Genomic DNA, 14866 nt, shown 5'->3' with positions numbered 1-14866 from the left:
GACATACTTTTAGGAGCCAGACAGTGGTATTTATATATAGATATATTCTATATATAGAATAGCCCAAAACGTTAGGAGCTAGGGGCACCTTGGCTTCTAGGTTTGTCAAGCTCTTCTTTACAGTATGCATTAAATGGTCTTTCGTAGGCGGTAGAAACATTTCAGAAATCTTCCTGGTGGGATTAGTTCACACAAACAGACAACCTTTAGGAGAAACAAAAGATGAATTGTGTTGATTGTGACTGAAAGACACGTAGTGTGTATATAGGGGTCAATTCCAATCATTCTGATGGGAAGAGTGTTTTCACATGATTACAATCCAACATGGATTTGACCACTAAAAACCCACAGCCCCAAAAAAGATATAAATAGAAAAGTCCCTAAAAACATATTTTTGGTTGTTATGTACTGGATCAAAACTGGGAATCCAGACAAAACTAACACTAACACATACACACATCTTAAGGTTACATTACATCCTAATAACTAGAGCTGTTATATGGAAAAATAAATCATGATTTTTTTTTTAATGAAATATTGCAACTGCGATTTTAACTGCGATTTTATAAAATTATTTTTTTAAATATTAATTTAGCATTCAACTGTTCAAAACAGCAGCTTGTACCCCTTGCATTTTGCACTGTATAGTAAATAGGCCAGAGAAAACAGCACTGCCACTCCGCCACCTTCTTTGTCTGTGTACACCTCAGGACTGGAGCAACAAACCATGAGGCAAGTAAAATGGCGTTACGTGTTGTGACGCTTTCTGGTCCACCCCCCTGGAGGAGTGATCAGTGCTGCTGCTGGGCTGGACTGGAGCGTTTATGTGACTGACGTGACATGTTAACCCCTTAAAGACCAAGGGCGTGCCAGGTATGTCCTGCAAAAACTGTCAGTTAGTGACAATGGACGTACCTGGCACGTCCTTGGTCTAATTGAGTGCTGGAAGCGATTGGGATCGCTTCCAGAAGCTCTCAGGGTATTGCTGTGATGCTTCGATATTGAGGCATCCTGCAATACCCTTTTTCAAGCATCCAATGCAAAGAGAGACACTCTGTGGCCCTCTCTGCACTGGTAGCAATGGTGCCGATCACTGGTGGGTGAGAGCTTAGCAGGGAGGCGGGTGGGCGGCCCATCGCTCCCCGGCATCTGGTTCCTGTGAGTGCAATGTGCACGCCGGGTGCCTGGAGCGTGTGGGGGGAAGCTGCGTGCGCGCGTGCGCTCGCTGCAACCACTGCCACCATTGATCCCTGAATTGTAGAAGGGGTAAATTTTAAAAAAAAAATAGGTATCAAAGGATCTGGGAGGGGGCATTGAGGGGAGGCAGCTACACTAAAGATAAAGCTCTATTTTATAAACAAAAAAACAAAAAAAAACATTGTTGGGGGGGCGGCAAATAGATAGCGGGGGGAGGGTTAGAGATGTTTGGGGGAGATCAGGGAGGTTGGGGGGCTAAGGGGGGTCTATCACAACTGAATAAATATTTAAAAAAAAAAAAAAAACTTTCTGCCAGTACTTAAGATGGCGGGGACAATTGTGGGGTGGGGGAGGGAAGAGCGTTGTTTGGGAGGGATCAGGGGGTAGAATGTGTCAGGTGGGAGGCTGATCTCTACACTAAAGCTAAAATTAACCCTGCAAGCTCCCCTACAAGCTACCTAATTAACCCCTTCACTGCTGGGCATAATACAAGTGTGCTGCACAGCGGCATTTAGCAGCCTTCTAATTGCCAAAAAGCAATGCCAAAGCCATATATGTCTGCTATTTCTAAACAAAGGGGATCCCAGAGAAGCATTTACAACCAATTGTGCCATAATTGCACAAGCTGTTTGTAAATAATTTCAGTGAGAAACCTAAAGTTTGTTACAAAATTTGTGAAAAAGTGAACAATTTTTTTTTTTTTATTTGCTCGCATTTGGCAGTGAAATGGTGGCATGAAATATACCAAAATGGGCCTAGATCAATACTTTGGGTTGTCTTCTAGAAAATATATATATACATGTCAAGGGATATTGAGGAATTCCTGACAGATACCAGTGTTCCAATGTAACTATCGCTAACTGTGAAAAAAAAAATGGTTTGGAAATAGCAAAGTGCTACTTGTATTTATTGCCCGATTTTATTGCATAAAAAGCAAAGAACATGTAAACATTGGGTATTTCTAAACTCAGGACAAAATTTAGAAACTATTTAGCATGGGAGTTTTTTGCTGGTTGTAGATGTGTAACAGATTTTAGGGGTCAAAGTTAGAAAAAGTGTGTGTTTTTTTTTTTCATTTTTTCCTCATATTTTATACATTTTTTTTATAGTAAATTATAACATATGATGAAAATAATGGTATCTTTAGAAAGTCCATTTAATGCGAGAAAAACGGTATATAATGTGTGTGTGGGTACAGTAAATGAGTAAGAGGAAAATTACAGCTAATGGTTACATTTTCTCTGTCCAGGAGGAGGACAGTATTTCGGGAGGCAAAAAAGCGTTTTAAGTCCAGCGCTTTATACACTATAAACCCTTTATTTTCTGAAAATTACAGCTAAACACAAACACTGCAGAAATGTAAAAATAGCCCTTGTCCTTAAGGGTAAGAAAATTGAAAAATGGTCTGGTCATTAAGGGGTTAAAGGAGCAGTTTCGGACTGTTGATTTTTTTTTTGTTTTTTTATTAAAAAAAATGCAGCCTCATGTGATTCAGATATTGCATAGCATTATATCATGTGATTAATTGCACAGCCCTACTGATAACTGGTAAACAGTATGAATACCATTTGTATATAGGCATGATGGGTACACTGGGCACATTTGCTCAATGATTATATTGGCACTTTTAAAGTTTTAAAAGTATTGGGGGAGGGGGGTTACTTCTAAAAAAAAAAAAAAGAACAATACTACAGGTTTCTATTAGAATGAAGAGGCCGCAACTGAAAATTTTTATTTCGACAGTTCTCATACTGTAAGCACTATTTCAATAATGTAGCTGCAAAAATTTACTACTTTTAAACAGGATTACTCCTTAATGACTGGGCTTTCAAAAGGAATTGCTCTTTCATGACTGGGATTTCAAACGGTATTGTTCCTTCATGACTGGGATTTTAATAATGTAGCCACAAAAACTACAAACCAGATTTTATTTTTGTGGTGATGAAGGCGCAATACTGTTTGAAATCCTGGTCACAAAGGTGCGATCCCATTTGAAAACCTGGTGATGAAGGTGCGGTCACAAAGTTGTGATCCCATTTGAAATCCCATTTATAAACATGCCTCCTTGTTGACCAGCGGTCCTTTCTCATGTTGCCAAAAATCCTTTAGAGGCGACAGTCTTTATAAAAGGATTTCAAACCTATCCCAATACCCCGACCAGACCTATCATCTTTACAGTCAGAGATTATTCACTTTATCAATGGTAAGAAACAAACAAGAATCTCCTCTCAAATTCTGACCAGACACAGACAGCTAGAGGGAATTGGAGCTCCTAACCTAACAGACTGTTACGATGCCTCTAGACTAGCGCAGACAACATTATTGGGATCCATAAAAAAAAAAGATATTGTGTGGACTAAGTTAGAATCAGACTTAGGAAGCTACAACTTACCAGAAGATCTTATTTGGGGTGGATCCTCATACCAACATAAAGCTCAGGACTACCCTCTAACCACTAATTTCCTTCTTATGTTGAAATTATTTTATTAAAGTTTTCCAATGAGTCAATTAACAAAATACAATTAACCAGTATGATTCAAATAACATATTGTTAGAGTAGATTGCATCAAACGTCACATATCATTACATTCAATTAGGCGGGAAGTGTCTCATCTCTTATAAAGAACTTCACTATTGCTTCTGTATTTCCTCTTGCAGTAGTCCGCATTTACAATCTGAGTCATATCAAGATGTATTATTCTCAATTAAAAAAACTAACATTCCATAACATACAAAATACAGTCATTTCGTTTCAAACCCTCACGAGTCTCCTTGGTCCCAGCTCTCCACCACACTCCCCCCAAGGGTAAAGTTTAGTAAAAAGCATAATCTAAACTTCCCGTCTATTCCTATTTTCATGGAACATTATGAAGGGTTCCCACTGTATGAGAAAGCTATCTCTTGTGTTCAAAGTCTCAGCTGCCATGCTGGCCATATTATAGTGGTGCGTTATTTTGTTATAGATAATAGAGAAATCTGGTGGTGCATTTTTCCAGTGTTGGGCCAGGCTTATTCTCACGACTGTACGGATGATCATAGCCAATTTATGGCATCTTTTTGAGAGCTGTGGTATCTTAAAATGCAATAAAGCTTGTTCAGGCGTGAGGACTAATTGTGTTTGAAAAATTGAGCTCAATAGGGCGGAAGTTTGCGCATACACTTCTCTGACTTTGTTACAGTGCCACCATGTGTATAAACGAAAACCTTTCCCCACAATCTCTATAACATAAATGTTGGAGTTGGTTTTCCCCTTCTGCAAACCTAGTTGGGTGGAGGTACCACCTAAATGCCACCTTTATATAATTCTCCTTGAGATTCGCATTCTGTGAAAATGAGAGACCACTGGTCAGATTATCAACCCAGGTTTTAAGGGGCCAGGTGGTGTCCAAATCCTTTTCCCACCTCAGCATAAGCAAAGACTTATTCAAAGAATATTTGCTTTTAAATAACCGCTAGAGAATTGTAATCATACCTGTAGTGTATTCCTTAATTAAACATAAAGATTAAAATGTGTTGTTTGTAGGGAATTTAAAGTTACTTGAGATTTCTTGTACTCTTGATTTCAATTGCAGGTAATGAAACCATATATTGAGATCATTAGGGTCAAGATCTCTATATTGTGTGTAGGATATTAGATTATCGTCTATTATCACATTGGCTATTCTATAAAGGCCCTTGTTAGCCCATTTCTGTCGGACTATCAAACTGATAGAAGACTGTGGTAATACTAGGGGTGTTGTTCTGGACTTGGTCTGAATGAGCGTGTGCCTTGCATTTAGCTTCTTCCACAGATATAGGGTGTTGGAAATCACCAGAAATTTGCTTTGTAATGGGTGTCTAAAGTTCTTAGGAGCTCATAGTAGACTTGGCATATGATCAATTCCTAATACGTCTGCCTCAATATGTACACATTGAGCCCCTTGTTTACCTTTAAACCAATGTAAAGACTGGGCCAATCTAGGTGCTTGGTGATATGATACTAAATCTGGCACTCCCACCCCTCCACATCCTTTATGGTTGCACAAAACTTTCCTATTCTTGCTTTTTTACCTTGCCATATAAAGCGCAACATGTCTGCTTGTAAAGCATTCAATTCTGAGATCGGTATCGAGACAGGTAGGGAACGAATTAAATACAACAATTTCGGCAATGATGTCATTTTTGTTGATACTATTCTTCCATATAGCAATAAGGCCCCTGATATGTTTGAACATTGGGATATAGTTAGTCTGATATAAGGTGTAAATGTCTGCCAGAAGATTAATTCCCAGGTATTTAAGTGTTTTGGTGGCCCATTTTAATGAGAAATTTAGCTCCAGGAGTTTTTTTGTATGTTGGGGTAATTTAATGCCTAAAGCCTCACATTTATCTTGGTTTACCTTATATCCTGATAATTTGCCAAAACTATGTATTAATGCATAAAGCGGGGGTAGTAATAAGAGTGGCTTAGTTAATGATAAAATATCATCTGCGAAAAGAGATTTTATATTCCCTTTGACCCACCCTCACTTCTGAGATATCTAAATCATCTCTGATTTTCACTGCCAATGGCTCAATACAGAGAGCACTAATTTCCTTCTTAATATGAGGAGAGTCCACGGCTTCATTCCTTACTTGTGGAAAATACTGAACCTGGCCACCAGGAGGAGGCAAAGACACCCCAGCCAAAAGCTTAAATACTTCCCCCACTTCTCTCATCCCCCAGTCACTCTTTGCCTATCGTCACAGAAGGTTGGCAGAGAACTGTCAGAAGATACAGAGTAGTTCCTTATGAAGGGTATCTACCTTTCGGAATTGGACTGGAGTTTTAAGTAGTCTTGTTAGCCTCTCAGTGAGAGCATTGACAAATGTTAGTCTGGAGATGCAGGGAGAGTCTTTCTGCGAACCCATCCAGACTCGTATTAACAGCTCCTTAAGCAATCATTGTTGGCGGGTTTCACTGCCTGCTTTTTCACTCAAATCCATGTCAGGAGCGATGCTACAAGTGATTCTGTTCCACGGCATAGATTCCGGTAAGATCGTTTCATTTTATACATTTATGATAACGCTAGAAGACAGGGTCACAGTGTGGCTCTTTTTATCTGCATGGAATCAAGGGTTAATATCTCTGTAAGGGTATTATTAAACAGGGGCAATTAATTACATAATGTAAATATTGTGTTTATGCTGTGACATGTGAGATGAGGCTCAGGCAGATGTTGGAACGTAAAGGTTTTTACATTCATTTTTTATAAGCTGTGCAGCCTGTTAGTGTAGTCACACTGTTCTTCTCTACTTCCTGACCGTTGGGCCTAGGTCATAGGAGGTGGTGAGTGCCCCAGCCATTGTGGGTATAAAGGTGCCATTTACTTTTTCTATTGTCCAATTATAAGCGCAATCTATGGAAGAATTTGATACGTTAGAGGGTACTCCCTCTTAACCAAAATCCAATGCTTCTCTATATTGTGAGGAGGCCACAGTATATCTGCCTGCTCAATTATGTTCCACATGCCTCGATAAAGTAATTTTATCAAAGATAACTAATATGTTTAGTACTCCTGAGCCATCCACCTCTGAGGAGTCTTTGTCCCGTGAGGTGCGCACCCTACAGTCATCTCCAAATACACATGCAGCTTTCCGCAGCACTCCTAATCCTCCATCTGGAGGGCCCTTTTACCACCAGATTTTACTGAGCAGTTACAAACTGCAGTATCTGTGGCTTTCAGTGCTTTACCTCACCCTTCTAAGCGCAAGCGAAAGGTTAAATATTGCTATCCTTCTCAGGGGTCATCTACTAGCTTACTGGATTTATCTGATACTAGATTATCCGCTGATGAAGACACCTCTGATACTTCAGAGGATGCTTTTTCTGAGTTGGAATCTGCTGCCTCTAAACCTCTGGCTGCGGAGGAACCAGACTTTATATTTAGGATTGAACATTTACGCTTTCTGCTAAAGGAAGTTTTGGCTACTTTGGAGGTTCCAGAACCTAAATTATCTGAGGAACCTTGTATTCCTAAATTAGATAAGGTCTACGAGGACAGGGTTGTACCACAGACTTTGCCGGTTCCCGTTAAGAGGGCGAACATTATTAAGAACGAATGGGAAAGACTTGGCTCTTCTTTTTCCCCTTCTTCTTCTTTTAAGAAATTGTTCCGGGTTCCGTATTCTCAATTAGAGTTGTGGGGTTCCGTCGCTAAGGTGGATGGCGCTATTTCCACTCTGGCTAAACACACTACTATCCCGCTCGAGGATAGTTTGTCTTTTAAGGAGCCCATGGATAAGAAGCTGGAAACTCTATTAAGAAAAATGTTTCAGCATACAGGATATGTTTCAACTGGCAGCAGCTGTAGCTGCGGTTGCTGGAGCAGCTACCTACTGGTGCAACTCCCTATCTGAGTTGATTAAGGTGGAGGGTCTCCTCGATGAGATTCAGGAAAGAATTAAGGGTAGCTAATTCATTTATTTGTGATGCAAATATGCAGATTATTCGCCTGAATGCCAAGGCTTCAGGTTTTTCTGTCCAAGCCATAGGGCACTTTGGCTGAAGTCTTGGTCTGCGGACATGACTTCAAAATCTAGACTCCTTTCCCTCCCATTTAAGGAAAAGATTCTTTGTGGTCCAGGCTTGAACTCAATCATCTCCACGGTTACTGGAGGCAAGGGTGCCTTTTTACCGCAGGATAAGAAGATAAAACCCAAGGGACAAGGTCCTAATTTTCGTTCCTTTCGTAAGGAAAAATCCAAAGTCAGCAACTCTCTGCAAAGCCTGAGCAGTCCAAGAGAACTTGAAAGCCGACTCAGTCTTGGAATAAATCAAAGCAGAACAAGAAGCTCGCCAAATCAAAGTCAGCATGAAGGGGCTGCTCCCAATCCGGCTCAGGATCTGGTATGGGGGCAGACTGTCACTTTTTTCAGAAGCTTAGTTTGGGGACGTGCAAGACACGTAGGTACTGGAGGTTATCGCTCAGGGATACAAGATAGGTTTCAAGTCTCATCCTCCCAGGGGCAGATTCCTATTATCAAACCTGTCTTCAAGACTAGAAAAAAAGGAAGCTTTTCTAGGGCGCGTGAGGGATCTCTCCTCCATCGGGGTTATTGTACCAGTACCGCCAGCGGAGAAAGGTCTGGGCTACTACTCAAACCTTTTTGTGGTCCCAAAGAAGGAAGGTACTTTTTGCCCGATTCTGGACCTAAAGTGTTTGAACAAATTCCTATCTGTCCACTCGTTCAAGATGGAGGCAATAAGGTCCATTCTTCCCTTAGTTCAGGTAGCCCAGTTCATGACCACGATAGACCTGAAGGATGCCTACCTTCACGTCCCTATTCACAGGGAACATGTCAAGTTCCTAAAATTTGTGTTTCTGAACCAACACTTCCAGTTTATTGCACTTCTGTTTGGTCTTGCTACTGCCCCAAGAGTCTTTACGAAGGTTCTGGGGGCTCTGCTCCCAGTGGCCAGAACCAGGAGTATAGCAGTGGCATCTTACTTAGAAGATATTCTGGTTCTGGCATCATCCTGTCGTCTGGCAGAAGACCATTCGGAAGCCCTTCTTTCTCTTCTTCGATCTCATGGATGGAAGATAAACTTAGAAAAGAGTTCTCTTATTCCCAGTACCAGGGTGGAATTCCTGGGTACGATAATAGACTCCATATCCATGAGGATATTTCTTACAGACCAGAGACATTACAACCTAACTTCCAATTGTCTTGCCCTCCAGACCTTCTTAAGGCCCTCTGTGGCTCGGTGTATGGAAGTTTTTGGTCTCATGGTGTCCTGCATGGACATCATTCCTTTCGCCAGATTCCATCTCAGACCTCTTCAACTCTGCATGCTGAGACAGTGGAACAGCAACCATGCAGATCTGTCTCAACAGATTTCTCTGGACAACCGGTCAAGAGAATCACTCTCCTGGTGGCTCTGTCCAGATCACCTGTCCCAAGGGACATCCTTCTTGAGACCATCCTAGGAGATTGTGACTACGGACTCCAGTCTCACAGGATGGGGAGCTGTTTGGGGTGCCAGGAAGGCACAGGGCCTGTGGACTCGAGAGGAATCCTTCCTCCCGATCAACATTCTAGAACTTTGAGCAATCTTCAATGCTCTGAAGGCTTGGCCTCTTCTGGGTGCGTCCCAGTTTATCAGATTCCAATCAAACAACATAACCTTGGTGGCTTACATCAACCATCAGGGGGGAACGAGAAACTCCCTAGCAATGAGGGAAGTATCTCGGATTCTGGAGTGGGCAGAGGCCCACAGTTGCTCCCTGTCAGCAATTCACATTCCGGGTGTGGACAACTGGGAAGCGGATTTCCTCAGCAGTCAATCCTTTCATCCGGGGGAATGGTCTATCCATCCCGAGGTGTTTGCCGAGATTTGCAACAGATGGGGGACGCTGGAGATAGATCTCATGGTGTCCAGTCTTGGGTCGCGGTCCAGGGATCCTCAGGCGGAGCTAATAGATGCATTAGCAGTGCCTTGGAGGTTTAGTCTGATCTACATTTTTCCGCCGTTACCATTTCTCACTCGTGTAGTGGCCCGCATCAAACAGGGGCATGCATCAGTGATTCTAATTGCTCCATCTTGGCCGCGGAGGATGTGGTTTGCGGACCTGGTGGGGATGTCATCATCTCCTCCGTGGAGGTTACCTTGTCGCAGGGACCTGCTGGAGCAAGGGACCTGCTGGAGCAAGGCCCCTTTGTTAATCAAAATCTAGATTCTCTGAGGCTGATTGCGTGGAGATTGAACGCCTAGCCAAGAGAGGTTTCGCAGAGAGAGTTATTGATACTCTTATTCAGGCGCGTAGCCGGTCACTTGTCGCATCTATTATAAGGTGTGGAGGACCTACTTGTTCCGGTGTGAAAAAGGGGGATTTCCCTGGCATAAGGTCAGAGTTTCCAGGATTCTTTTCTTTCTCCAGGATGGTCTGGAGAAGGGCCTTTCTGCTAGCTCTCTTAAAGGGACACTGAACCCAATTTTTTTCTTTTGTGATTCAGATAGAGCATGGAATTTTAAGCAACTTTCTAATTTACTCCTATTATCAATTTTTCTTCATTCTCTTGGTATCTTTATTTGAAATGCAAGAATGTAAGTTTAGATACCGGCCCATTTTTGGTGAACAACCCGGGTTGTTCTTGCTGATTGGTAGATAAATTCATCCACCAATAAAAAAAAAAGTGCTGTCCAGAGTCCTAAAGCAAAAAAATTGCTTAGATGACTTCTTTTTCAAATAAAGAGAGCAAGAGAATGAAGAAAAATTGCTAATAGGAGTAAATTAGAAAATTGCTTAAAATTGCATGCTCTATCTGAATCATGAAAGAAAAATTTTGGGTTCAGTGTCCCTTTAAGGGACAGATTTCAGCCCTATCTGTTTTTTTTGCGCAAGAGGCTTGCTGAGCTTCCAGGTGTCCAATCTTTTGTTGAGGCTCTGACTAGAATCAGGCCAGTGTTTAGATCTAGCACTCCTCCATGGAGTTTAAATCTTGTCCTTAAAGTTTTGCAGAAGGCTCTGTTTAAGCCTATGCATGTAATTGATATTAAATTACTGTCTTGGAAGGTTCTTTTTCTACTGGCTATTGCTTCGGCACGCAGAGTATCTGAGATAGCTGCCTTGCAATGTGACCCCCCCTTAGCTAGTATTCCATGCTGATAAGGCTGTTCTTCATACTGGGGTAGGTTTTCTTCCTAAGGTTGTTTTTGATCGAAACATCAATCAAGAGATTGTTTTTTTTCTTCCTTTGAAGAAGCAGTTACTTCATAATTTGGATGTGGTTCGGGCCATGAAGTTATATCTCCAGGCTACGAAGGAGTTTTGTCAGACTTCTTCTTTGTTTGTTGTCTATTCTGGGAAGCGTAGGGGGCAGAAGGGCTTGTTCACTTTCTTATCTTTTTGGTTGAGGAGCATTATTCGCTTAGCTTATGAGACAGTGGAACATAAGCCTCCTCAGAGGATTAAGGCTCATTCAACTTGAGCTGTGGCTTCCTCTTGAGCTTTCAAGAATGAGGCCTTTATGGATCAGATTTGTAGGGTGGCTACCTGGTCCTCCTTACATATCTTCTCCAGGCAGAATACAGAAAACATTTAGACAAATGGGAAAATAAGAGTATCGGGTAAGGGACTTTCTTTCACATAACAAACCTTTACTCAGGTACAAAACATCTTGACATCAGAACCCCTTAAATTATATCTATACCTACAGCTCACATCTGCTCTCATCAAGTTTCTACCAAATATACCCTCCCAACCTAGTAAGACTCTGTAATATCATAATTGTATACAGCAATTCAAACTACAGCATGTTATACTAAAACACCTATCACCCTTAAAATGGAGTCAGATACACGTATATAATTAAATATACACAAATGGAACTAAATATTCTATTCTTCATGCAGAGGCCTACTTAGTGCTGACTTAAAAGAAAACTGTTTAAAAACTATCTTTCAGTGGTATTTAACCCCATTAAAACGTCTCATTTTGTAAATGAAGGGAACAGACGTTGTTATAGGGGATGCAGGACGGAAAGTACTTATGTGCACATGTGGTGGGAATGCCCCAAAGTAAACTATATATAGACATCTCTGTCCACGTATATCAGCACACTATTAGAGTAACGGATATCTCTAACCATGTCTCAAGGTCTATTGAATGCACCACTTTCAAAATATTACAAATATATTAATACCTTCATCAGAATATTATGCACTGTTACGAGAATCCTCATTGCCAGACATTGCAAAGAAGGAGCACCAACATGGCATTAGATAACTGACAAAATTAAAATGACCTATTCACTAGATGAGTCAGCAGCAACAATTCTAGGCACTACAGATATATTTCATAAAATTTGGCATTACTGGTTGATGCAGACACCTTGAATTAACATCAGGGGGCTCCAGGCAGATAAGAGGCAAGAGACAGATACAGGGTTATAGTGAAGAGGTTAGAGTAAGATGGCAAAATATATCACTCTACTTGACCAATTTACAAAATATATCTCATCCCCCCTCACCGGAAGCAATAAGTAAATACACTGACAAGTTTATTTAATTTTCAGTAACCAAAATTTATTTTTGTAAAGTTCTTTGTTATAAAGTTATGTAATATTGTATTTAGCCGACATCTTTTCTAGACAATATACCATGCACTATTGATTCACTGGACTGTACTGATTAAAATTAACATTGTTCCAAAGAACCAGATCATAGGTCCAACCAAACAACACACTGATAAGGATACACCGAAAAGGAATGGGATTCATTCCCAAAACGGACACTTGGTTACTAACCCATAGCACTATATATATATATATATATATATATATATATAAGATATAAAATGAAGAATGGTTAGGATTAAGAATGAATGTATTTATTCACTTGGTATATTACAGATGTAAATCTTTGTAAACGGTATGTAAAATGTTAAAGTTGATATGTTAATAAAAAATATTTTAACCCCTTAACGACCAAGGACGTGCAGGGCACGTCCTCAAAAAAAAGGCAGTTAACGCCTGAGGACGTACCCTGCACGTCCTCGGTGTGGAAAGCAGCTGGAAGCAATCCTGCTCACTTCCAGCTGCTTTCCGGTTATTGCAGTGATGCCTGAAATAACCGTTTTAAGCCATCCGGTGCAGAGAGAGCCACTCTGTGGCACTCTCTGCACCGGAGATCAGTGGCTTACAGCGTTGGTGGGTGGGAGCCAGACCGGGAGGCGGGTGGCGGCCATCGATGGCCCTAGTGGTGTGGAGGGGGGCGGGATCGTGGGCGGGGGATGCCAGGGGGCGCGCACTGACGCGCGCACGTGCACGGGAGGGTGGGGGCAGGCGCGTGCACGGGGAGGGAGCGGGTGGGAACCGCTACACACAGAAAAAATAGTGTAGGAAAATGGAAAAAAATAGTATAAAAAAATAAACAAATCGGATAAAAAAGCAATCAGTTAGGTGGTGGGGGTTGGTCTGTGGGGAGGGGGAAGCTACACTACAGAAAAACCGGGCAAAAAATAAAAAAATACATATTTTTTTGCAAACTGGGTACTGGCAGACAGCTGCCAGTACCCAAGATGGCCCCAAATAAGGCAGAGGGGAGGGTTAGAGAACGGTTTTGGGGGGGGATCAGGGAAGTTGGGGGCTAAGGGGGGGATCCTACACAGTAGCATATGTAAATATGCTAAAAAATGTTTATTATTTTTAAAAACCCTTTTATTTTAGTACTGGCAGAGTTTCTGCCAGTACTTAAGATGGCGGGGACAATTGTGGGGTGGGGGAGGGAAGGGAGCTGTTTGGGAGGGATCAGGGGGTCTGATGTGTCAGGTGGGAGGCTGATCTCTACACTAAAGCTAAAATTAACCCTGCAAGCTCCCTACAAACTACCTAATTAACCCCTTCACTGCTAGCCATAATACACGTGTGATGCGCAGCAGCACTTAGCGGCCTTCTAATTACCAAAAAGCAACGCCAAAGTCATATGTGTCTGCTATTTCTGAACAAAGGGGATCCCAGAGAAGCATTTACAACCATTTGTGCCATAATTGCACATGCTGTTTGTAAATAATTTCAGTGAGAAACCTAAAATTGTGAAAAATTTAGCGTTTTTTTTATTTGATTGCATTTGGCGGTGAAATGGTGGCATGAAATATACCAAAATGGGCCTAGATCAATACTTGGGGTTGTCTACTACACTACACTGAAGCTAAAATTAACCCTAGAAGCTCCCTACATGCTCCCTAATTAACCCCTTCACTGCTGGGCATAATACACGTGTGGTGCGCAGTCGCATTTAGCAGCCTTCTAATTAGTAAAAAGCAAAACCAAAGCCATATATGTCTGCTATTTATGAACAAAGGGGATCCCAGAGAAGCATTTACAACCATGTATGCTATAATTGCATAAGTTTTTTGTAAATAATTTCAGTGAGAAACCTAAAGTTTGTGAAAAAAATTGTGAAAAAGTGAACAATTTTTTTTATTTAATCGCATTTGGTGGTGAAATGGTGGCATGAAATATACCAAAATGGGCCTAGATCAATACTTTGGGATGTCTTCTAAAAAAAAATATATACATGTCAATGGATATTCAGGGATTCCTGAAAGATATCAGTGTCCCAATATAACTATCGCTAATTTTGAAAAAAAAATGGTTTTGAAATAGGAAAGTGCTACTTGTATTTATGGCCATATAACTTGCAAAAAAAGCAAAGAACGTGTAAACATTGGGTATTTCTAAACTCAGGACAAAATTTTTTTTTTTTTTTTGGTGGTTGTAGATGTATAACAGATTTTGGGGGTCAAAGTTAGAAAAAGTGTGTTTTTTTCCATTTTTTCCTCATATTTTATAAAAAAAATTTTATAGTAAATTATAAGATATGATGAAAATAATGGTATATTTTGAAAGTCCATTTAATGGCGAGAAAAACGGTATATAATATGTGTGGGTACAGTAAATGAGTAAGGGGAAAATTACAGCTAAACACAAACACTGCAGAAATGTAAAAATAGCCTTGGTCCCAAACGGACAGAAAATGGAAAAGTGCTGTGGTCATTAAGGGGTTAACATAAAAGGATTTAGAGGATATGGGAATAATTGATCCCAGTACCTGTGTCACCTCAGGGTCAAGGGTTTTACCCCAATCTGTTCATTGTCCAAAGGGACTTACAGTCCTGTCCTAGATTTAACATTCCTAAACGTGTTT

The sequence above is a fragment of the Bombina bombina genome, chromosome 5, assembly GCF_027579735.1.
Source record: "Bombina bombina isolate aBomBom1 chromosome 5, aBomBom1.pri, whole genome shotgun sequence".
NCBI lineage: Eukaryota > Metazoa > Chordata > Amphibia > Anura > Bombinatoridae > Bombina > Bombina bombina.
The sequence above is the reverse complement of the archived record's forward strand: the minus strand, read 5'-3'. Positions refer to the sequence as shown.